Here is a 25,895-nt window from a genome sequence, read left to right as displayed (position 1 = left end):
TTTAATTGGAGTGCAATTAATTTCTTTTAGTGGAGTAGAAATTAATTTATTAATTAATTGAATTGGGTCCATGGTTTAATGGACCGGACCAATTATTAATTTATAGGAGCCAAGAAAATAGTAAGCCCAAAAGGATTCTCACCAATAGCCCAAGTTGATATTGGAGTCATGTTAGGATTGAGAAAGTTGAATTAGAGATGGAGAATGATTTATTGTTTCCTTATTCTTATTTTTATTTTGCCTATATATACATGAGTTCATGTATATTTTAGGGGTGACTTGGAGAACAAGAAAAATGAATACACTTTCTCTCTCTAGATTTTAGAGTTTTGTTTTCTCTTCTAAAGGAGGCTACCACCAGCTTAGATTCCAAGGTCATTCATCAAGGCATATTGGTGATTCCTAAAGGGAAGATAATAATCTAACGGAAGGAGAAAAGATCTTGCTAAAGGGATCTACAATAAGTGAGAACATTCACTTTAGAGGAAAGTTCAAAAGGTTTACTCAGACCTTTGATGTAAGTATTTAATCTGTTTATTGAATTATGCATCATCTTTTATTAATCTTTGCATAAAACTTGTCTCTGTATGATGAATCAAGATCTGTAATTGCAAATCCCTAAAAAGTTTTAAAATCTTGCACGTTTCCCAACAGGAAGTTGAAATAGGACTCCAGTTCTTGTGGATTTTTTTTTTTTTTTTTTCTCCCTTTTGCAGGTTTTATCCACGTATATTTTGGTGTCACTCTTGTGAACGATTATTATTATTTATTTGCTTGTGCTTAATTGGTTGGAGTACACATCATATTTTAATCATACAAAGATGGAAAAAGGTTATTTCTACATGTTCTTGTTATGTCCCTTGTTTTTTCTTCCCAACAAGTGGTATAAGAGCATTGGTTGGTGTGGGTATTATTTCTTGTGTGAATTAAAATGGAGGATAATTCGGTTGGCATGATAAAATTGACTTTTTCAAATTATTCAATTTGGAAGTCTAGAATGAAAAACGCCTTTATTGCAAAGATTTACATGAGCCCATTTTAGGTGATGAGGCAAATCCGACTACCAAGTCCGATAAGGAATGAGAATTGATGCATAGAAAAACTGTTTTCCATATTAGACAATGGGTTAATCAGATTGTGTTCCATCATGTTGCCAAGGAAACTAAAGCTGATGTTCTTTGGAAAGTTAAGAGTCTATGTATGAGCGACAGAGCTCAGAACAAAGTTTCAACGATTAGAAGGCTTGTTAATTTGAAATACAAGGATGGAAGCAGTGTAACTGAGCACTCGAGTGTTTTTCAGGGTTTAGTGAACCAGTTGGATGATGAGTTACAGTTTCTTTAATTTACCCCTCAGCTCTTTTCCAGATGGTTGGGAAACACTGGGAAACACTGGTGGTATCCCTAAGCAGTTCAACTCTTAATGGAAAACTAACCATGGATACGGTTAAGGATAGTATGCTCAATGAAGAAGCCAAAAGAAAGGAAATGGGTACACCTTCTCAAACTAAGGCACTTCTTACCGAAAATCAAGAAAGGAGGGGAAGAAGCTAAAATAGAAATTCTCGCAATAATGACAGGAATAACACATTTAGGGAGATCCAAATTCAAATGGATATAATGTGTTATCACTACAAGAAGCCAGGGCATATGAAAAGAGACTGTAGAAAATTGAAAAGGGAACAATCTAAAGAAAGAGTTAATGAAAAGGGAAATAAAAAGATACCACTGCTCTACAACTTATGTTGAGGCGATCATTTTCAATGATTATGGTATATTAATCTACCTGTCAAGACAGTAATTGGGTGATTGATCCAGGTGCTTCATTCCATGTTAATTTACGTAATAAATTCTTCACATCCTATACTAGTGGTGACTTTGGCTATGTTAGAATGGGAAACGATGGTGCATCCAAGATTGTGGGCATGAGAGATGTTTGCTTGGAAACCAGTGTTAGTTGCCGGTTGGTTATCAGAGATGTCAGATATGTTCTAGATATTCACCTCAATTTTATCTCCGCTTGTAAACGTGATCATTAAAGGGTATTTTGTAATGTCCCGAATTTTTTCAAATTTTTGATATTTATTTTCGGCACCTTGATTTGATATTATTTTCCATCACCATGAATTTATTTAATTGAGTAATGATGTGTTATATACACATAAATATGTGTACATGTTACTAGTGGGTGGCGGATAATATTTTATGGCATAGGTGTAGTTAGTGGGATAAGGGAGGTTACTTTGGTAATTTGGAAGGTCAAAGGAGGATGACCAAATTTGGACCACTCATTTTGAAGGACTAGAGTTAAGCTTTGGACCACAATTGCATTACTCACTCTCTCTTCTCGGACCCATTTTCCTCTCTTTCTCCATTTTTCTTTTTCTCCCTATATCACCTTTTTCTCTCTAAGATCTATCATGGTGGAGTAAGATTTGCTTGGCCGTAAGGAAAGTTGGAGAGCTAGTCAAGGGCTACCTTTTGATACTGGTCTTGCTATCATGGGGTGAATTTCGGGTTTGAATCTAGAAACTTGGGTTTCATCATTTGAGGTAGGGATGTTTAAAGTACCATGCTTTGTTGCTTTTTGAGTTTCTTCTTCTTGATCCCATGTTGTACTTGTTTTAAATATTGAATTTGAAGTGAAATATTGTTTGTGTGCTATATGTGAGAAGTATGTTCAAAGATGATGTTATCACATATATGTTTTGGTTGCTAAGATATTGGAAAGCATGATTATATATGTGACTTGTTTCATGAATATATATGTATATATATATATATATATATACACACACACATAAAATCATGATGATGATGAGCATGTTCTTTAAATTGTTAGAAATTGCAAAGTATGAGATTATTGACTTCTAGAATGCATGATTTCATTCATGGCATGAGCATGGTTGAGGGATTGAGCTTGAAGTGGTTATAAAGGATGTGTTTGGGAAGGGTTACGAAAAAGTGGTTTTATGAAAAGAACCGTATTTTGCGAGTCCGGGGCTAATTCGACCTAGACGGAGCGTAATGAACTCTGAATATTGCATATTCGAGCCCCTAAACATGCGTATGTTAAGACCCTAAGTGATACTTTTATCCAGTTTTAGATTGATTTTAGAGGTGACAAAGTATGACACGACTCGCCAACATGACACGTACACGACATGAGTTAAATGGGTAATGGGTTTACCATAAACGAGTTCGTGTCGTAAACGGGTCAACAAGTTAAACGTGTCGTGTTCGGGTTTTGGGGCTCAACTCATGTAGCTTGTTTAATTAAATGTGTCATCCATGAACCTGTCTAACTCATTACCTTTTTTGACCTGATTAGTAGGGGATATTTTGGTAATTTCATGTTTACATAAGAAACCCTATTATACACACTATACACTTTAGTCATTACGCAGTGCCTCTTATTCATATATTCTCTTCACATCTCTTCAGTCTCTCTCTCCTCTTTCCCCTTTCTTTTCTCTCTCTGAGTCCCTAACCAGTAACCAGACAACTCCTTTTCTCTCTCAAATTAATCTCTCAAATCCACATAACACTTCGAGTGACCAAGATCACCGTTGTATCAGTTTTTACTTCAATAATAAATAACCACTCGCAATAACATGAATCTTTGTAGGATAGTACTATAGAGAGGGTGTCGAACCCACAGGGAGATAAATGTACTTCGTTTTGCTTTTAACTAATTTTTCTTGGTTTAAAGGTAACTGGTTGAATTGATTAATTGGTTGTCACGATTATAAACTTAAATTAAACGAAAATTAAACTAAAGTGATCACAGAGAGAGAGGTCTTAGGACTTTGACTTCACCACAACCTTCATACTATGGTTAAGTATTTCAACTCTGGGGATTTAACAAATTATATTTCAAATGAATTGAACTTAATAACATTCGTTCAATTCGGTTTTTTAAAGAAAGATGTTTTATAAATTACAGTTAAGTATAACCTATCTGCGGTTAGCATGGACTATCTACCTACCTACTCTAACTACTTTAACTAATTTTGTAAACAATCCATCTTTCCTAAGCATAGACTATGAAAACATTCAGTTATAAAAAACATTAGAATACCATTACATGACCTCCATTCTTATGTCCGGCAGAGCTCCGCCAGATACCATCCAATAAGAATAGGTTGAGAATAGATTACGAACAGTTATATCTAAGACATGGTAATAACAATTCAAAAACTATTTAAAACATTAAAATCCAATTGAGTTGTCTCAATTGCTCATAGTCATATAATCATAAACATAATATATATTAAAAATATCCCAGAGTTAAAACAATCAAAACATGGTACTTAGATTGGGTTACATCAGTGCCCTAAGAGAGGAATTAGTTACTCATAACGATGCCGAATATCATCTATATTATGGTCATTTTCATCGTCACGGACGTCACTTTTCTTCTCAAGATCTTCACATTCTAAGGTTATGGAAACCCTAAAAGCCGCCACCACCGTATCAACCTTATGAATAATATGAGAAAAAGAGACTTTTTCTATCAAGGCCTGTGCCTTCTTTTATAGAAGAAAATAAAGGTTTGGTGGGCTTTTAGGTCTTCTAGCCCATCTGGAGTGAAATACGACTTGGAAAAAAATAATCCATGTAACTTTAAATCTGATCTATCCTTGAAGGCTTGAACTTAAGAAGTAAGGCTCGAGCTTTGGGAACAAAGCTCGAGCTTCCTTGAATTATTGCTCGACCTTCAAAAGATGGTGCTCGATCTTCACTTTCGTACTTATTTTTTTTGAAACATCTTTTCCTTTAACACTTAGAATATTTTGGGGTTCTCTTCTTTTAACATTACTCGATCCAAGCTTCATAGGGCTCAAGTTTTAAGTACCAAGCTCGAGCTTTAGGCACTCAAGGCTCGAGCTTTGAATGATGGTGCTCGATCTTTGAGGTTTGGCACGAGGCCCTGGAAGATTAGTTTTCCTTTAAAATCAACTCTTCAAATTTCGACGCCTTATGCTTGAGCTTGAGGAACAAGGCTCGAGCACCCTGAGGTAAGGCTCGAGCACCACTGAGTAGGGCTCGAGCTCTGAAGGTATAAGGCTCGAGCTTTAATGCCTTGTTGATTTTCTTCTTTTTCTTTTAGGGCTCGAGCCTCAAAACTTAGGCTCGAGCTTTGGTACTTGAATTCTTCCAAACTTCACCATTTAAGCTCTTGGCTTGCTTTGAATGACCGGCAACTACTCTGTAAGCTTCGATATCAGTATTTTCATCATAAAGTCCTGGTTTTAATAGTTCATTTGGGAAAGTACCTATAAACACACAATAAACATAAATCAGTCTAATAGTAGATAGAAGTATAACTTTAGGTCTTAACATAAGTATATTTAAGGGCTCAAATATGCACTATTCAGCGCTTATCAATCATTACAAGAAGAGAAGATGCAGATGCAAGAAGTGTGGGACTGGGTATATTGCTGAGGGCAGGTATGGCACTGGTAATTTAAAGCGACATATAGATTTGTGTGTCAGGAGGGATATACGGGACATAGGTCAGTTGCTTTTATCTCAGCCCTCTAGATCCATATCTATGCGTGCTTCTAAGTTTGATTTTAATATATTTTGTGAGTCAATGAGTGCTGCTATCATTATGCATGATCTACCCTTTCAATTTGTTGAATATGATGGCATTAGGACTATATGTTGTTATTTATGTGGGGAGGCTCAGCCCGTAAGTAAGAACACAGCCAAGGCTAACATATTAAGGATGCATAAAAATAAAAAGGGTAGGGTTCGACATATGTTGGAATAAACAAATGGTAAGATTTCTCTAATATCTGATTTGTGGTCTTCTCTGACTACTGATGGGTACTTATCTCTTACTGCACACTTAATTGATGTGGATTGGTGCTTACAAAAAAGAATTTTGAACTTCTCTTACATGCCATTTCAATATAATGGTATTGCTTTAATAGAAAAGATTTATACATTGCTAGCTGAATGGGGGAATAAAAAAAACTATTTTCAATTACTCTAGACAAGGCTTCTTCAAACTATTCATTTGTTGAATTATTGATGTGATACCCCCGAATTTCCAAGTTGTATTATTTTTGGAAGATTAATTGTATCAGAAGGATTTATTAATCAATGAAAATTTATTCTGATGATTAATTATTGGATTATTATTTTAGTTTCTTTTTAGCAATGTATTTATTCTTATTTAGTCTTTTGTACTCTATGTTCGTTTATTGCCTATTTGTTTTTTATATCCTCGGGTATTCGGGTGTGGACCTGGCCAACCCGCATTCGAAAATCCAGGGGTATCACAGTTGGTATCAGAGCACTCCAGGTTCAAGTGTCTTTCGTTATGTGACTTCTGCGTTGCGTCTCCTAAAACTTAAAGCCCATAATAGGATTCGTTGTACTCTATTTATGGTTCACTAGGAGGAGCTGGTGTCAATTATATTCTGCAGTCACAGAATGGTTGGCACTAGGAGGAAAGCAATAAAGACCCAAAGAAGTAAAGGAGTACGTTACCGATTTCTTTGCCAAAAGGTAGAATTAGGGATCGAAAGTTTAGTTTCGGTTGGCGCTATTTTAAAGTATAAGCCAAGGAAGGATGTAGGTGTACGTGATAAGGCACCGCATATCGGGACCACCATGACTTTAGTTTTTATCAAAAAGGAGAAAAACAATAAGGAGGAGCCTTATTACCCAAGAATTGATTCTAAAGGGGGGGGGGGGGGGGTGAATAGAGTCAATGGCCAATTTTTGCAATTTAAAGAATTACAATTTATATTCAACAATTTAATAATTATGCAATAATCAAGATATGAGATCAAGATATAAAAGTAAGCAATTTATAGCATAATTATAAAAGAGATAAGGGAAGAGAAATTGCAAAGAATGACTCGACGATTTTAGCGAGGTTCGGAAACTCCTACTCCTCGGCTCAAGATCCCTCTTGAGACTTCCCAATCCATTATGGCTTCTCCTTACGGGTGGAGAGCAAACCTTAACATGAAGTAACTCCTTGCTTCACCTTGCTAAGAGACAACCTCTCTTAGTCTTCTTTTGGGTCACACCAACCCTTACAAATTGAAGCTAGCTTGCTTCTTCTTCCTTGAGCCACACAAGCCCTTACAAATGAATATCAAATTTGTTGCATACAAATATATCTCTCAAAGATTGATATGCAAATCAAAGCTTACAACTAGAGTATATATGAATGTAAATGAAGCTCAATGCTTTATGAAAAATATGAATGAGAGAAGATGATTTAAATGAAGATTAAAAACTCTTATGAACTAAAAAAGATCTCTCAAGTGAAGAATAAAGCAAAACCTTTTTGAGGATTAGAACTAGAGCAAAAGCCCTTTGAATCCTTAGTTTAATATTTCAAGATTAATAGAAGAATGAAATGAGAGAGAAAATGAGAACAAAAGCTCTATTTGCAATGTAATGTCTCTCAAAATGATGTGTATCTAATTCTTAGACATTCCCTTGGTATTTATAGAGGTTTTAGAAGCTGAAAAATGATACAAGAGGTGGACAGCTCGAAGCACAAGATAACGTAGCCGTTGGACTCAGATCTCCAAGAGCAGAGTCAGCCCAGTCTTGAAGGGAGGAGGCTCCCTTTGCCTTGAGAGCCAGCTCTCCATTGCATGGCGCCGGCTCCCTTACTGGGAGTTGGAAATTCCATGGAAATTTGGCTACTGGAATGTCAAGAGCCAGCTCTGCCTCAGATGGAGCCGGCTACCTCACTGTTTATGACCCAAAATGGCTTTGTTTGACATTTTTGACAGATGACAGCTTGTGCACAGGGTTTCTAGTACAGGACAGTGTACAGCACACCTTCAGCACATCTTATTTCCATTTTAAATATTTAAGTAACTGTCTTTACTATTTTTATATGTCCATTTACTTAAATGTTTAAAATGGAAATAAGGTGTGCTGAAGGTGTGTTGTACACTGTCTTGTACTAGAAGCCCTGTGCATAAGCTGTCATCTGTCAAAAATGTCAAACAAAGCCATTTTGGGTCATAAGTTTACAATGTAAATAAGGAAGTACCCCCCATTTGGATTCAATAAAAAATATAAGAAAATTGAAATCCAACTAAATCAAAATGTGAAAATTCAGTTTTAGTACAAATTTGAATTTTTGACAGTTTTAGTAAAAATGAATCCTTATGTAGACCAATGTAGAATGGATGAAAAAATCCCATAAAATCAGTTTGGGCTATTTGAAGTAAAAAGAGTTATTACCAAGAAAAATTATTTTGAAATAATCATTATTTCAAAAATTTATTTTTCACACTTAGCCATTTTGCATACTTAGCTAAAAAGACAATTTTTCATTAGGCATATATTGGGGTCCTAAAGTCCATTACCAAGTCATGGTAATGAAGGCTTTATAGATGAGCAAATTTGTTCTAAGCCTTAGCATTTACTTTCTAGGGACCAAAGTGAATCATGTAATTGATGTGCATGGTCTTAACATTTCTAGCACAAGTGATGAGTTCTTTCAAAACTTAAGCAAGCTTAAACTAACTCATTCTTTAGCAATAACTTCATGTGTCTATTATATATGTGAATGAAGTGCATAGTCTATTGCTAATGGATATAGGAACATATGAATAATGATATGATATGCATGGTCCTATAAAGATGAGCTTCAAATGGATTCATAAATACTTTAACAATGAATCCTAAACACTCACCATCCTATCTACCCCTTTCTTAAAGCTTTGTCCATGATCGTATAAGCTTTGAGGTAGTCTTGCTTTCTTCCTTCCTTTGAGTTACTTTCTTGCTTATTGTAGTCCAAGCTATCTTTGGATGGACTTTGCATTTTGTTCCTTGTAATTTCAATTCTTCTTTGTATCCATTTCTTTCATTGATGTGATCTTGAATAATGGAATATTTGGAATGATCTTTAGTTCTTCATTAAGGTCATTTTTTGAATGTGAATAATCTATATAACACTCAATGTAAACATTAGTCCTTAAACACCATTAATAGTTTGTTATCATCAAAACACCTATATTGTCATTGGATGAAATCCTTAAGTTCAACAATCCCCCATTTTTGATGATGACAAAACATTAATGTGTTCATAAGCAAGTGGAGTGACATTTGAAAAATGCTCCCCCTATCAAAGTGCATATAATGAACATAATGTCATAAAATAGCATGCTAGTATATTTTATATTCATTTTTGACATTTACATGTAATTAAGATCATTTTAAGCTCTAAGAAATTTCTATAAAATCTCCCCTTATCGACATACTTCTATTGAAAGATATATATCATTCATTTGACATGTAAGTACAATGAGATAATGATATATATAACATGAAACATTTGAATCACATCACACATATTTCTCCCCCTTTGTTATCTCAAAAAGGTAGGAGGCCTAAGCAACTTCATTTAGCATAGATTATTTAGTATAGTAAAGTAGTTATAATCAAGAAATGGCTATATAGTATTAATGACTATAATGTGCTTTGGAATGAAACATATAAACATTTATATCATAAGAAGCCAATTTCATGATAGCATGAGTTCCGTAGATAATTAAGGTTTATGTCATATACAAAAGTATACATAAGATATAAACCAAGATTGAAACATAAACTCAAAAGAAAGAAGTATACAAAAGTATACATAATAAGGCGTAACAAAAATAAAAATAAAAAAATGAAGCATGGATTAAAATAAACCAAAAAGCGAAAACATTTGGAGAGGCAAATTTAGGAATTTAAGTGTGCTTCAATCCTAATATTTTTTCCATTTAATATTTTTAAGAAGAAGGGAAATTTTACCATAGTCATGAAAGCTCATAGGATTGAATATAATGACCAAAAAGTTATTTTAAAGCATGTTTTGACAATATACAAGATAAGTCAATTAAGCTAAGCAAATCATGCAATATTCATTCACAAGAGATTACTAATAATCTCCCCCTATCAACATGCTTCCATTTACCTCATATATTATTCAATGATTATGCAACTAATGGAACAATGAAGCAATGATAGGTAAAGTATGCTTAAGATATATCATGAAGCAAGTCATACTTAAAAACCTTTAATTCATTTGATAAGATGCAACATTTGAAGTTCATGTGTTTCCCAAAGGTATGTGCATAATATATCACATGATTCTAACACATTTCATTTTTATTATCTCCAAAAGTATATATATTTAATACGCTCAAGGAGTAGTCATCTTAAATCATATGCCCTTTAAGTTTAGAAATGATTAAATAGGGATTGGAGCATGAGGTGTTAAATAAAGTGAAATAAAATTATAACACATAGGAGTAAGTATGACCAAAATAATCAAAAATAAGGCATTAATACCAAAAAGATCTTCTTTTATGAAGATATGCAAATTAATATATGATTGAGAGCTCAAAATGCTTTTAAAAACATATATGACATGAAAAACATATATCATATGTAAGTAGTGGCATTATTCCTAATCATATGAAATGAACTCCTAATTATGCAAAAATATATCTTCTTTGACATGTATGATTAGAAATAAATGGTTACAAGATTGTGCATATGGATGAGCTCAATATTTTTCTTTTAGGCACATTTTTTAAGAAGTGATCAAGAAATATCACATGAATTTCTAGAGTGCTCAAGATTGATACATAAAATAAATTAGCACTTGTGAGATCACATTTGTCATATAAGGTAGAACAAAAAATGTTCTTTAAAAATCATAATCCTAAGATTAAAGTGTTAAATAAATATATGAATTTTAATTTTCATAACACTAAAGAAGTTTCACTCCTTAGAAGAAATCAAGTTTACTTATCATGCTAATTTCAATTTATTTTGTATGCTTGAGGTAAACTTCTTTATACAAAACATAAATGTTGATTTAAAGACAAGATCATCCATATAAGTGCAATCAACATAATGTCAATGATGGTTTTGAAAATGATGAGATACATAAATACCAATTATGTCAAAAACCATCACTAATAAGAAAATCACTTAAGCCTTTCAAAATGAACTCTAGGAGCTTGTTTATAAGTATATAAGGCAATAGATAATTTTAAACTTCTAGTTCAAAATTTAAGCATTTCAAGTCTAGGTGATTTTTCTTCAATAGACTTTTTAGATATTAAGTCAATAAGTCATGTATTGGATAAAAGACATTTCATGCAAAAGCATGTAACATTCTTATTACTTTAATTCAAAGTCATATGCACAAAGATATATATTCAATTACTTCTTCTTAGTGTAACCTTTGGGAGAGTCTATCTTAGTTATCAATGATAACTCAAGATACTTATCATGATGAGATTACACGGTAAAGGAATATGGTTAAAAGAATATCAATTTTGAATAAATAATTAGTTCCTTTAATTTGCACATTAGAGTATTCACCAATGAATGATCAAATAGATGGTTGTGAACATTTCTTCAATTCTTAGGAAGGCATTATAAACTCTCATTCTTAAATCTCATGAGATGGCTCTTCCATGGAGATTTTTTCCTATCCAAATTTGAACTAACACTTTCTAGTTCAAATAATCACATTTTATGTGCAACTGATGCCAAAAGAATATAAATGAAACATTTAAAAATATAAAGGCACATAAATGACTTTCTAGACATAACTACTTTAAATAAACCCAAATGAAGTAGCTTAAAAAGTCTTTGAATGACTTTCTTTAATGACATGTAATTGCAAATATCTTTTACAAATTTAGTCTTGGTTGACAATAAATTTATGTTAGCATGTTCAAGCCACATAATCCAAGACATGATACCTTAATAGATTTGAATAACTTTAAATGAAGTAGCTTTAAGGATTAACATTATGTCTTAACAAACTACTTTCATATAGATTATTAAAATTTATACCTTAGATATTTTTAGCAACAAGTAGCATTCATGTCAAGATCACCATCCATATTAATTATGCCATGACTAGATATATAAATGATAATATAGTTCTTATCACATAACACAATTAAGTCACATTTAATCTTTATCAATTAAAAGCACATTTGTGATGAAGAAGGGATATTTACCGAAATAAATAATTCCATTAGCTTTTGTACAGTTTCTCAATGTAGTGTATCCTTCATCCTTTTGTTAGCAAGAGGAAATCATGACTTGATTTCTCTTTATGCACTTTAGAAATTCATTTTTGAGAATCCACTTGTTCTTGAGTGAAGAGGATTTTAAACCTATAAAACATACTCAAGTGGAATTCTTTGGTACCCAATTCTTTTAGGGTCCTCATGAGTTAGAACACATTAATAAGGTTCTTTTTGGAGCATAATTCAATACAAAACACAAATGTGACACTCTTTTTAATTAACATGTTTCAAAATAAATTGTCAATTTAGATGTCTTTAACATGTTAGTGCAAATGTTAATTCAATAAATAGACATGCTTATGGTTGCGTACAACTCAATGAATCAATATGAAATTAATAGGAATTGAGTGAGGTAGCACGATTTTATATTTAGATCATGATCAAAAGTACTATGTGCATTGTCTATGAAAAAATTTAGAATTGACAATGAGATTCTTCATAAGTAGACAAAATGAATAAGATGCCCCTTTTTAGAAATCCTTAAGGATTCAACAATTTAGAAGCAAAATATATTTTTTGCATAATCACATATTCATTAGATGGTTTATTTGAAAGGAATATTTTTCTTGAGAATTACACTTTTCAAACCAGTTGTGTCTAATTCTAAGTGTAGTATGCCAAATGCAATTTCAAGTTTGTAATGAATAGAATAATTTTCAATCAATAAATTATGGAAACAAAATTGCATAATCAATAAATACTTGTACCAATTAAACAAGATAATACAAGAATCCCACAATATATAGATATAGCACATCATGATCAAAAATCATCTTTTCAGGAAATGTATAATTTTGGGTACAATAAATTCATCTATAAAGACTCTCCATATATAATAATCTAAGGCCTTGAGATACATTTTCATTTAGCCTTTTAATGATCATAATTGATTCCAACATGCTATGCAAGTAAATAATCAAGCAATTCATAGCATGAAAATATTGTGTGGAGTTTTACCAATTACCTTGCCCTTAGGATTGTTCCCAAGTGTGATGCTTCCTTCCTAGTCCTTGATTGAAGAAGATGCCTACAAGAAAAGGTTGCATGTTCTTCTTTTGGTACCCAAATTTTCTTAGGTCCATATGAGTTAGGTAATAGTTTATAAGTTCCTTTTAGAACCCAAATCCTTTTAGTTGTTGTCTTCTTTCTAAATGGGCAACTATAAATTTTATGTCCAAACTTTTTACAATAATAGCATGTAAAAGAATTCTTCTCAAATTAATTTTTAATAATTTTCTATTTTCCAATAAACATGCATCTTTAATATGATGATCATATCCTATCTCATTTTTCAATAAGACACTTCTTTAATTACCAAGCATAATACTCAAATTTTCCTTTTCTTTGGTAAACTTTGCTAAAATGTTATTTTGATCATCAATGATTTTCTTTAAAGACTCATTTTCGGAAATAAGATCAATTGATGAAGACTCTTTAGAGAATACACATTTCATTTCATTTTTCAATAACTCATTTTTAATTTGAATCTTTTCTAATTTTTGCACTAGATAATGATTTTCCTTTTTCAAAGAGTCATTTTCCATTTGAACCTTTTCATATCTTTGAAAGAGATCATGTTTTCCTTTTTAAAAGAAGCACATTTCACAAGCATGTTTTCTAGCACACTGTGTAACTCTTTAAATGTATTATGCAAATCATTATGCTCATAAACTAATTCATTATAGGAAGTTTCTAAATCAAAGAATTCATGATTAGATTTTACCTCATCTTCATTGGTCATGAGACAAAGATTAACAACCTCTTTGATGTTACTCGCTTCTTTGCTAGAAGCTTGGAGATCTATACTCTTCTTTTGCATTGTGTCACTTTCTTCACTATAAGTGGAAGAGTTAGTTCTATTAATAACATTAAAATGATTAGTAATGTTAGTAAAACAATAATGCATCTCATTTATGCTAGAGGGTTCATTTATATTTGATTCCTTATCATGACTTGATTCAACATTTGCTAATTCAAGCAAATCCCAAATTTCTTTAGCCGTTCTATAAAAGATAATTTTAATAAGCTCATTTTTACTTAATGCACAATAAAGATAGCATATGGCTAAAGCATTACATTGTATTAATCTAGGATCATTTTCATCCCATTCCTTTTTTGATTTAAGAATTTCATTTCCTTTAATAACTTTTGATGGGATATGACCACCATTTTCTATAGCTTTCCATATATCGATATTAATACTGTTTAGAAAGGCCCTCATTCTAATTTTCCAATAGATATAATCATTTCCATCAAAATAAGGAGGTTTATCAATGGGTTGACCTTCTAAGTGTTTGATACTAATATTGTTGGCCATGATCATACTCTAAGACAGTTAAGTCCTTTAAATAGAGTTTAGGCTCTGATACCAAGTGTTACCCAAGAATTGACTCTAGAGGGGGGGGGGGGGGGGGGTGAATAGAGTCAATGGCCAATTTTCGCAATTTATAGAATTACAATTTATATTCAACAATTTAAGCAATGATGCAATAATCAAGATATGAGATCAAGATATAAAAGTAAGCAATTTATAGCATAATTATAAAAGAGATAAGGGAAGAGAAATTGCAAACAATGGCTCAGCGATTTTAGTGAGGTTCAAAAACTCCTACTCCTCGGCTCAAGATCCCTCTTGAGACTTTCCAATCCATTATGGCTTCTCCTTACGGGTGGAGAGCAAACCTTAACATGAAGCAACTATTTGCTTCACCTTGCTAAGAGACAACCTCTCTTAGTCTTCCTTTGGGTCACACCAACTCTTACAAATTGAAGCTAGCTTGCTTCTTCTTCCTTGAGTCACACAAGCCCCTACAAATGAATATCAAATTTGTTGCACACAAATATATCTCTCAAAGAATGATATGCAAATCAAAGCTCACAACTAAAGTATATATGAATATAAATGAAGCTCAATACTTTATGAAAAGTATGAATTAGAGAAAATGATTTAAATGAAGAATAAAAACTCTTATGAACTCAATAAGATCTCTCAAGTGAAGAATAGAGCAAAAGCTCTCTGAGGATTAGAACTAGAGCAAAAGCCCTTTGAATCCTTAGTTTAATCTCTCTAGATTAATAGAACAATGAAATGAGAGAAAAAGAGAAAACGAGCACAAAAGTTCTCTTTGCAATGTAATGTCTCTCAAAATGAAGTGTATCTAATTCTTAGACATTCCCTTGGTATTTATAGAGGTTTTAGAAGCTAAAAAATGATGCAAGAGGTGGACAGCTAGAAGCACAAAACAAAGTAGCCGTTGGACTCAGATCTCCAGGAGCAAAGCCGGCTCTGTCCTGAAGGGAGGCGGCTCCCTTTGCCTTGAGAGCCGGCTCTCCATTCCATGGAGCCGGCTCCCTACCTTTGAGAGCCTGCTCCCTAAACATGGAGCTGGCTTCCTTGTTGGGAGTTGGAAATTCCATGGAAACTTGGCTACTAGAGTGTCAAGAGTCAACTCTGCCTCAGATGGAGCTGGCTGCCTCATTGTTTATGACCCAAAATGGCTTTGTTTGACATTTTTGACAGATGCAACTTATGCACAGGGCTTCTAGTATAGGATAATGTACAACACACCTTATTTCCATTTTAAACATTCAAGTAAATGTCATTTACTTTAAGTTTACAATGTAAATAAGGAAATACCCCCCATTTGGATTCAATAAAAAATATAAGAAAATTGAAATCCGACTAAATCAAAATGTAAAAATTCAATTTTAGTACAAATTTGGATTTCCGATAGTTTTAGTAAAAATGAATCCTTATGTAGACCAATGTAGAATGGATGAAAAAATCTCATAAAATCAGTTTAGGCTATTTGAAGTAAAAAGAGTTATTATCGGGAAAAATTATTTTGAAATAATCATTATTTCAAAAATTCATTTTTCACACATAGCCATTTTTTATACTTAACTAAAAAGATAGTTTTTCATTAGGCAGATATTGGGGTCCTTAAGTTCGTTACCAAGTCATGGTAATGAAGGCTTTATAGATGAGCAAATTTGTTCTAAGCCTTAGCATTTACTTTCTAGGGACCAAAGTGAATCATGTAATTGATGTGCATGGTTTTAACATTTCTAGCACAGCTGATAAGTTCTTTCAAAACTTAAGCAAGCTTAAACTAACTCATTTTTTAGCAATGGCTTCATGTGTCTGTTATATATGTGAATAAAGTGCATAGTCTATTACTAATGGATATAGGAACATATGAATAATGATATAATATGCATGGTCCTATAAAGATGAGCTTCAAATGGATTCATAAATACTTTGACAATGAATCATAAACACTCACCATCCTATCTACCCCATTCTTCAAGCTTTGTCATCGTGTATGCTTTGAGATAGTCTTGCTTTCTTCCTTCCTTTGAGTTGCTTTCTTGCTTATTATAGTCCAAGCTATCTTTGGATGGACTTTGCATTTTGTTCCTTGCAACTTCAATTCTTCTTTGTATCCATTTCTTTCATTGATGTGATCTTAGATAACAGAATATTTGGAATGATCTTTAGTGCTTCGTTGAGGTCATTCTTTGAATGTGAATAATCTATATAACACTCAATGTAAACATTAGTCCTTAAACATCATTAATGGTTTGTTGTCATTAATACACTTAGATTGTCATTGGATGAAATCCTTAAGGTCAACAAGCCCAAAGAGGATCCTAATGGAGGAGATTTTAAAGTATCTAAGAAAGATGGTACTAAATCTTGAAGATGAATGATCGCGCGAGGGTGATCTTAATTGTTAGTAGTATAGCGAATGATATTAGTAGAATTGGTGTTGATTAATCTACATATAACTTAACTTTCTTATCATCTCTAAAGGAGATATATAAGAAGTACTCTTCAGGAGTTTGGGGATCGGATGGAGTTCTTATCAGAACGAAATACAGTGATTGTTATATCACATTCAGGAGAACATTAAAATTTTGTTGTGACGTTCTAATTCACTTTATAAAGCTAAGTTAGATAGTTTACGTTCTGTGTATAAGGAGGATGAGGGTTAAGCCCTTCGTTTTTGCTTAGGCAAACATATGTTGCTTTTAAGCTAAGTTTTAAAGGATATGTTTCAAGGTTGGATGATTACCTACAAAACTATAAAAGGAAAATGTGAAACAATTTTCGTAAGTTTGTTTTTAGAGGAGATTTTCCCTAGAAAGAATGATGCCTTAAGTAGGATTATATATTTTGTGGTATTGTTTTTATCATAGGTGTTTTATTTTCATTTTTATTATTCAGCATTTAGTATGTGGTTTAGTTGGGGACACAAGTATGTGATTAGCTAACTACTGTTTTAATATCATGGAGTAATAGCGTTATTTACGCTAGGATTATGAGTATGTGGTCATAGGATTTGGTAGATGTACATAATTCTAGCCAATTTATTGGACTTGGACATGCGTCATTATGGTATATTATTTGGGATGGGATAGTCAAACCATCACTATGAGTTAAATAATCTAGTATGATTAGTTTGATATATTACACTAGGTTTGGATACGTATCAGATTATAGTACCATGATAATGGTGGTTGTTAATGTTCCAGTATTTGTGAGGTTGAAAAAAAATTGTAACGCCACGATGATTTATCAGAGGTACCGAATTTGCTGAACATCTTCTTGGAAATTTCAGAAGTTGTTACCAAGTCGGAAGGAGGATATAGTACTGGTTTAGGTACTTATTATAATAACGGCAAGTAAGGAAAGTAAACTGAATAAATCTTCCTCAGTCTATTTTTAATCAGGAATTTATTCACGAGGACGTGTCATTAGGAGGAGTTATCAGTGTTGCACATGGAGGAGGAAACTAAGTCTTATTCACTTGCATAAATAATATGAATTTTTTTTTTTTTTTTTTTTTTTTTTTTTTTTTTTTTTTTTAAAGTCATAATTCGCAACAATTAGTTGTTGCTAAGAAATTGATGACTTATTTGGAGGATGGAAATGTTTCATATTCATTTGATGTTAAATAAGAAGGCTGATTGACACTTACTTTTCATTAAAGAAACAGGGTGTGTCAAAGACACGAGGATGAGATTGGTCGCCTATATATAAAGAAGAGGTGCACGGTGTGTATGGAAAGGTCGTAATTTGTTGACTTTTGTTGAGTTAAAATGATATTTGATTTTTTGATGAATGGAATTACTTGTTGACTTTCAATATCGGTAAGTTTATCACAGATTCGTGGTGCATGGATTCAGTTGCAAAGTTAGCTTTTGAAGATGTTCCAATTTAAACACTGGGTGTAGACGAAAGCTAGTGGTACTAGACTAACGGTACTTTCTGTAGACAAATTAGAAGGAGGATACAAGGACTAAGATTCACAACTCTTCGTTCTCTATTTATCCAGGTGGAAATACAATGCATCACGCTATGAAACAGATGTTTGGAGAACAGGCAGAAGGAAGGACATATATATTTTGTCTCTAAGTCTAATATTTATTAGATAGTCAGGATTGACCATCAGAGATCACTAGATCCTTATAGCCATATCCTATATTAAAGTGGAAATGAGAGAGTATTTTCTGCAGATTTAGTTGAGGGATTGCTGATTTTACATAAGGGTCAGGATTCAGGTTGGGATATTGGTTAACTGATAAATTAGATTAACCAAATTCTTGTCTATATTGAACTGGTATGCCATCAGTTCCTACGAACATAATGGATCACAAGACGGTTTTAATGGATAGAAGTGGTGATTCACACTTTGTATCAATTTCTGTCTGGTGTAAGCAAATATGGAAGTGGATGCTCTTAACAACCGATGAAATATTTAAAATCTTTTGGCTAGTTGTTGAGTTATCAGTTGAATTTATAGCATGTGTAATAATAACACTTGCTATTACCAAGGTAATTAAGGAGGTCAATTTTGAATATCGGAGTTGACCCTAGAGGAGGTGTTACTTACTCAGATAGAGATTAAAGTACTGGAGGAGGATTAGTAGGTTCTGTAAATGAGGTCGAAGTGACTGAGATGTAAAATTCATATTTTATGGTGCACTAAGATGGTTATAAGATACATCAAGACATTAAATGTCAGTATTGGTGAACAGGAATGGGTAGGGACATGTACAAAATTGTCTTTAAGAGAAACACCTGTTAGAAAGGTGGAGAATTGCTAATTGGATATCATTGGAGATTTTTGCCACTTCCTATGTCAAAATGGGAGTAGGACTAATCAGGAATGGATGGTTTGTAGAAATTATCGACATTGATTGAAATATGGTGTTATAGCATTGGGATGTCCATTATAGTAGATGAAAAGTGCTATTATTTTGGAGCAGCAGCTTTGCTACATATCTCTAAACGGAGGAATTGATCGAGAAATTTAATTAAATCATGGAGTTTATGATTGAGGCATATATCCTAGGTTTTCATGGACAATTAATGGAAGCGTTTATATCACTTTTCAGAATTTTGTTTATGATATGGTCAGCACAAGGAGGTTGATATGACAACGTTCGAGGTTTTGTATATTACATAGTGCAGACCTCTCATTTGTTGGTTTAAAATGAAAGTAAGGGTTATACAATCAGACCTTGACTTCATTTAAAGATATGTCGGAGAGACATACTCTCCTTTGTAATGGTTTTTTGCGCGGTTTAAAGGCGGCAATATATTTTTCATTAATAGTCAAACTCGTATACTAGGGTTTTCTATCAGGAAGTAGTTTGCTCGTGATGTCTTCCATATAGGAAGCAAGACAATTTTTAGAGGAAGGTCAGTTTTACTTATTAAATTGACTTTTAGAGGATTTTGTTTATTAATGAGGCAGTAGCCTATAGATTTGCATTACTAAATAGTTAGCGCTGGGTGCATAGGAGTTTTGTGCATATATGCTATGAAACTTGGAGGATTATGTATCGTTACCCTTGACTAAATATTGGGTAAGATTGAGTTGTTGTTAGGTACAATTTATATGTGGTAAGGTTTTTGGGTTTCTTAAAAATAGGAACTATAAATTTTTATTGGATGCTTTGGAATTCAGTAGAGCCTATACACAGAGGCAGAGTCCATATGAAATGGACATAAATTACAGAAACATAATTCAGAGTTCTGTGAATTCCGATGATGGAATTTCTTTTGTTAGGGGAGAAGAATGTAATACCCCTAGTTTTCAAGAGGATATAAAGGGAATTTAATTGTTTATTTTATTATATTTTATTTAATTATGTGATTTTGTGCTTACGTGGCTATGTGTGTATGTGGCTATATGATTATATACTTATTTGTCTTAATTTCTTATGTGATTTATTTGAGTTAATTAGGTGTTTGTGTAGTTAATTGGGTGTTTTGCTTGCTTAATTGATGTGTGGTTTAATTGTAATTATTTGTTAGAATTAAATGATTTAAATTGTTGTGTGTTGTATTTTGTTTATTTTTATTTTAAATGATGGATTTGGATAGTAGTAATGGACCAACCTAATGGGTCACATGAACTAGTTGGATGGGAGTTGGATGGGTACGAATATTTACCCATGGATAGTTGTACATATATATATGGGTATATATGTATATATGATTTTTTTAATTATTAATTGTTATTAATAATTAATATTAATATAACTATACTCTGATATATATTATATTTATAACTTATATAGTTATAATGTTAATAATTATATATGTATGTACATAATCACGTTAGTTTTAGCAGACTTATATATATGTATATATTATTTATTTATTTTCTTGGTTATTGACGGAAGGAATTGGAGAGGGATTAGGAGTAGGTTAAATTATAAGTAGTATATATATATAAGTTTGTGTCTGCTAAGGGTTTTTACAAACCCATCACGTAGAATAGAGAGGGGCGAGAAACAGAAAGTTTGGCCAATGGGTTCAAGGCCAAACCCTAGGAGGAAGAAGAAGAGACTGTTCGTGGGGTTAGGACAGAGCAGCAGAAGGTTCGACGGCAACCATGGTCACCAGAACCAAAGGAAGAACACAGAGAAGGAGGTTTGGGATTTTTAACCCGAAATCGTAAGGCAAGTTCTTCTCTCACTCTCTACCTTTGATCTGTGTTTCTATACATGCCTAGGATATTCTAGGAGACTGAAACAATTAAACTAAATTATTATGCATACTTAATCGGACTAAAACAAGGATTGTATGTTTTTAGGTTCATGTTCTTAATTTCTTTATTCTTAGATTTTTTATTCATGAACTATTGTTTAAGTTATATCTTTGCATATTAAAACACTTAAAATAATTTAATATGGATGTATGTGACTTAGATTGGAGCTTAGGACTCTTAACTATGGAGTTTTAGGATTTACAGGGGCTGAAACGGTGAAGAAGACACTTTCAGCACCAACTGAACCAACTCAGTTAAAACCGAGCTGACTCGGTTGGCAACCGAGCCTGCTCAGTTGGACTGCGACCTGAATTTTTCGTTTTAATTGCCCAGAATTATTTTTAAACCTATTTCAATTAATCTAAATGGGTTAAATGGACTTTGTAAAGTTCTAGAATGCATAATATGCTTTATATGCTTAAAGAATTGGACAATACGGATTTATAAATAATTTTTATAAATTATTTAATGGATTGTTAGTTATTTAATTGTTTTAACAATTGAAATAAATGCTTATAAAGTTTCTAATCATAATTATGAACCTTTTTATAATTTATCTGAGATGTAGGTTAATTACTTGGAATATAAAGTTAACTACATGCTATTTAAATTGTTATATTTGCTTAAATACATGCAAATGAAGTTGTTAAATGGATGAATTGATTATTTTATTGTTTTAACAATTGAATTAAATGTTTAAATGATTTTATTCATGATTATGAGCTTATATCATTTATATGAGATGTAAGTTAATTACATGGAATGTAAGTTAACTACATGCTATTTAAATTGTTGTATTTGCTTAAATAAATGCAAATGGTTATTTGTATGATTTATATCATGCTATTTATGGATTAATTTATGTACTATTTTATTTGAGCATCATTTATTGTGGATTGTATGGTTTAATGCACCAGTATGGGACGGTGGCATTCTAGGGACGGATTAACAAAAGAAGTTAAGTCCTACCTATTTTTTTATAAGGGAATGGATTAACTAAAAATGTTAAGTCCTACTTATATTGAAGTCAGGTCAACTGAATAAGATGAAAAACTTATAGAGGATTACTTATACGGATCATATATATATGATTATGGTGCCATGATATGAGCTTGAGTCTCATGATCATGGTTAGGGTGTGTATATTGCCAAGGGATGTGTGTACCTAGATATAATGTAGTTGTTTCCCTGGTAGGTCTAGGTACTCATGCCCACTATATGTGCGTTTTGTATATTGCCTACTGTTCAGGTTGAAACAACCCTATAGTTTATTGAGGTTCCTCTAGTGTGTGTATATATATATATATATATATATATATATATATATATACGAACTACTAGTTATTGTTGGATTGATTAGAAAGTATATGTGTATCGGATCTCTGTTTAGACCGTAGTAGAGTAGAACTTATTTGTAGGCCTGACCCACCATTATTTTTCAGGTGTTCGTCAGGAGTAGAGGTTGTTCGTGCTGAGCAGGGATCAGTCTATTTCATTCTTCCGCTTCTTTTTGGGAGATTCGTTTATGATTCAATTTTCAAATGTAAACATTATTCAGTTTGGATTTTTTAGGGGTCCACATAGTATGGATTCCCGAGTTGTATTATTTTTGTGGTATTAATTGTATCAGAAGGATTTATTAATCAATGAAAATTTATTCTGAGGATTAATTATTTGATTATTATTTTAGTTTCTTTTCAGCAATATATTTATTCTTATTTATTCTTTTCTAGTTTGTGTTCGTTTATTACCAATTTATTTTTAATATCCTCGGGTATTCGGGCGTGGGCCTGGCTAATCCGCATTCGAAAATTTGGGGGTATCACAATTGAAGTCTCAACTAAATTTGAATGATGCTTTGTTAAGTGGTGGGGAGTTTATTCATTCGTTGTTCTGCACATGTCTTAAATTTGATAGTGCAGGAGGGTTTAAAAGAGGTTGATGAATCTATCATAAAGATTCATGAGAGTATTAAGTATGTCAAACGTTCTCAAATGAGGAAACAAAAATTCTTTAAATGTGTCTCTCATGTTTCCTTATAATGTAAAAGAGAGTTAAGGCAAGATGTTCTTACAAGATGGAATGCAACATATCGTATGCTTGAGTTTGCAATTTATTATCGTCGGGCTTTTTGTCATTTGCAGTTGAGTGATTCAAATTACAAGTTTGACTCGCAATAGTACGAATCTTTGTAAGATAGGACTATATAGAGGGTATCGATCCCACAGGGAGATGAGTGTTCTTTGTTTTGTTTCTAACTAATCTAATTCTTTTTGGTTTATAGGTAAATGATTAGATTTGATTGATTGGTTGTCATGAACATAAAGTACAATTAAACTGAAGTTAAATTAAAGAGATCAGAGGGAGAAGGTCTTAGGGCTTGACTTCACCACAAATCTTTGTTCTATGGTCAACTGTTCAACATTAGGATTTCAACAATTTATATATTCAAAGAATTAAATTTAATAACATTCGTTTAATTTGGTTTTAAAATAAAGATGTTTTATAAATTTCAATTAACTATAACCTATCTACAGTTAGCATAGATTATCCACCTACCTACTTCTAACTACTTTAACTAATTTTGTAGTATAGTCCATCTTTCCTAAGCATAAACTATGAAAACATTTATTTATAAAAAATATTAGAACACTATTGCATGATCTCCATTCTTATGTCTGAGAAGCTATTAGCCGCCAATCTTGTACACTAAGAATGGGTTAAGAATAATTAATGAATACCTAAATCTAAGACAAAGTATTAAATATTCAAAAACTATTTAAAACATTAAAATCCAATTGAGTTGACTCAATTGCTCAGAATCATGCAATCAAAATATATAATTCATTAAAATACCTAAAATTGAAACAATCAAACCATGGTACTTAGATCGGGTTACATTAGTGCCCTAAGAGAGGGATTAGTTACTTATGACGACATAGAATATCATTTGTGTTGTTGTGGTCTTCATCGTCACAGACGACACTTCTCTTCTTAGGATCTTCACCTTCTAAGGTTATAGAAACCCTAAAAGCCGCCACTACAATATGAGAACTCTGAAATAATACGAGAGAAAAAGACAATTCTTTTGTGGCCTTGTGCCTTCTTTTATAGAAGAATTAAGTTTCTGGCCAGCTTTTAGGTCTTCTGGCCCATCCTGGATGAAATAAGACTTAAAAGGGATAACTCCCACATCTATTAATTCCAATCTGTCATGGAGACTTCGAGCTTTAGAAGTAGAACTCGAACTATTTAGCACGGGCTCAAGCTTTGGATGCAAAGCTCGAGCTTTCTTGAACTTGGCTCAAGCTTCATAGAATGGTGCTCGATTTTCATTTTTGCACTTAGTCAGATTTCTTCAACTATTTTTTGAAGTGTCTTTTCCATCAACACTTAGAATATTTTTGGGTTTTCTTGCTTTTAACAGTGGTCGATCTTTTCTTTATGGTGCTCGAGCTTTAGGTGTAAAGCTCGAGCTTTTGGCTCAGGGCTCGAACTCTAAGTGATAGTGCTAGATCCCTTGAGGTCTGGCACGAGGCCCTAGGAGCTTGGCTTTCTCTAAAATCAACTTTTCAAATTCCGATGCCTTTGGCTCGAGCTTTTAGGCAAAGGCTCGAACACCCTAAGGTATGGCTCGAGCACCCTTATGTAAGGCTTGAGCTTTGGAGATCAAAGCTAGAGCTTTGATGCCTTAGTTAATTTTCTTGTTTTCTTGTGGAACTTAAGCCTTAGCACTTGAATTCCTTCAAACTTTACCATTTTGACTTTCGGCTTGCTTTGAATGACTAGCAACGACTTTGTAAGCTTCGATATCAGTCTTTTCATCATAAAGTCTCGGTTTTAACTATTTCTTTGGGAAAGTACTTGCAAACATGAAATAAACATAAATTAGTCTAACAATGGATAGAAGTATCACTTTAGGTCTTAACATATGTATATTTAGGGGCTCAAATATGTAATATCTAGCGCTCATCATACCCCCAAACTTACATATTGCTAGTCCGTTAGCAATACAAAACTAAAAAGCTGCTTTCGTGGGAATCATGGTTGCATTTGGCCTATGCAACAAGTCTTGAAACCACTACGTTATCCCTAGTGGACGAGTTATAGTCTTGTAAGGGTTTCCAGTGATGGTACCCACAAACATCTCAACTGTGCCTTAATTGCACAATAAGCTCATTCAAGTCTGTTTTCAAATCATAATATCCTAGTAGTTCATCAATCAATCAAATACAGCAAGTACAAGAAATTATATCAATCAGAAAAAATTTCAAACTTCCAATTTCAATTTAGTAAACATGGTCCCTACATGTCAGTTTAATCACTTATTTAATAACCTCAATCTCCAAAATCCTTTTTAGAAGTGAACTCACAGTTTCAAAACATGTGGCTTATTATCTATACTTGTATTTATTCCACGTAATCCCTCAATTCACAGGCAAACTTTTCAAATTCCAATTCCCAAGGTATTTTTCTTATTTTCTACAGGTATGCATTTTTTTAAAAAGGGTATTGTGCAATGTTCAGGTATGTTAAGCTTTCTAAATCACCCATATAATGAACTTTCGGCCAATGACTCCCAAACTAGATGGTTTTAGGGCATTAAGTGTTAAAGCACCCCTCCGGACCTAATTATTCAAGTAATCTAGGCAACCTAAACCCCTTATGTAACAAGCTTTTAGCCAATGACTCCCAAACCAGATGGTTTTTGGGTATTAGGTGTCAGA

General features: G+C 32.8%; 1 long non-coding RNA gene across 1 annotated transcript; it reads left to right on the top strand.

Annotated features, from left to right (window-relative positions):
• The first annotated feature begins 2,306 nt into the window (after nt 1-2,306).
• LOC132268149 (uncharacterized) lies at nt 2,307-22,830 on the top strand. The gene is made up of 2 exons (XR_009469239.1): nt 2,307-2,551; nt 22,611-22,830. It is a non-coding gene; the product is annotated as an uncharacterized LOC132268149 (long non-coding RNA).
• The last annotated feature ends 3,065 nt before the right edge of the window (nt 22,831-25,895 follow it).

The sequence above is a fragment of the Cornus florida genome, unplaced genomic scaffold (assembly GCF_030987335.1).
Source record: "Cornus florida cultivar Cherokee Brave unplaced genomic scaffold, ASM3098733v1 CherokeeBrave_3.0.0_Hap2_Chr08, whole genome shotgun sequence".
Lineage (NCBI taxonomy): Eukaryota > Viridiplantae > Streptophyta > Magnoliopsida > Cornales > Cornaceae > Cornus > Cornus florida.
The sequence above is the reverse complement of the archived record's forward strand: the minus strand, read 5'-3'. Positions and strand labels throughout refer to the sequence as shown.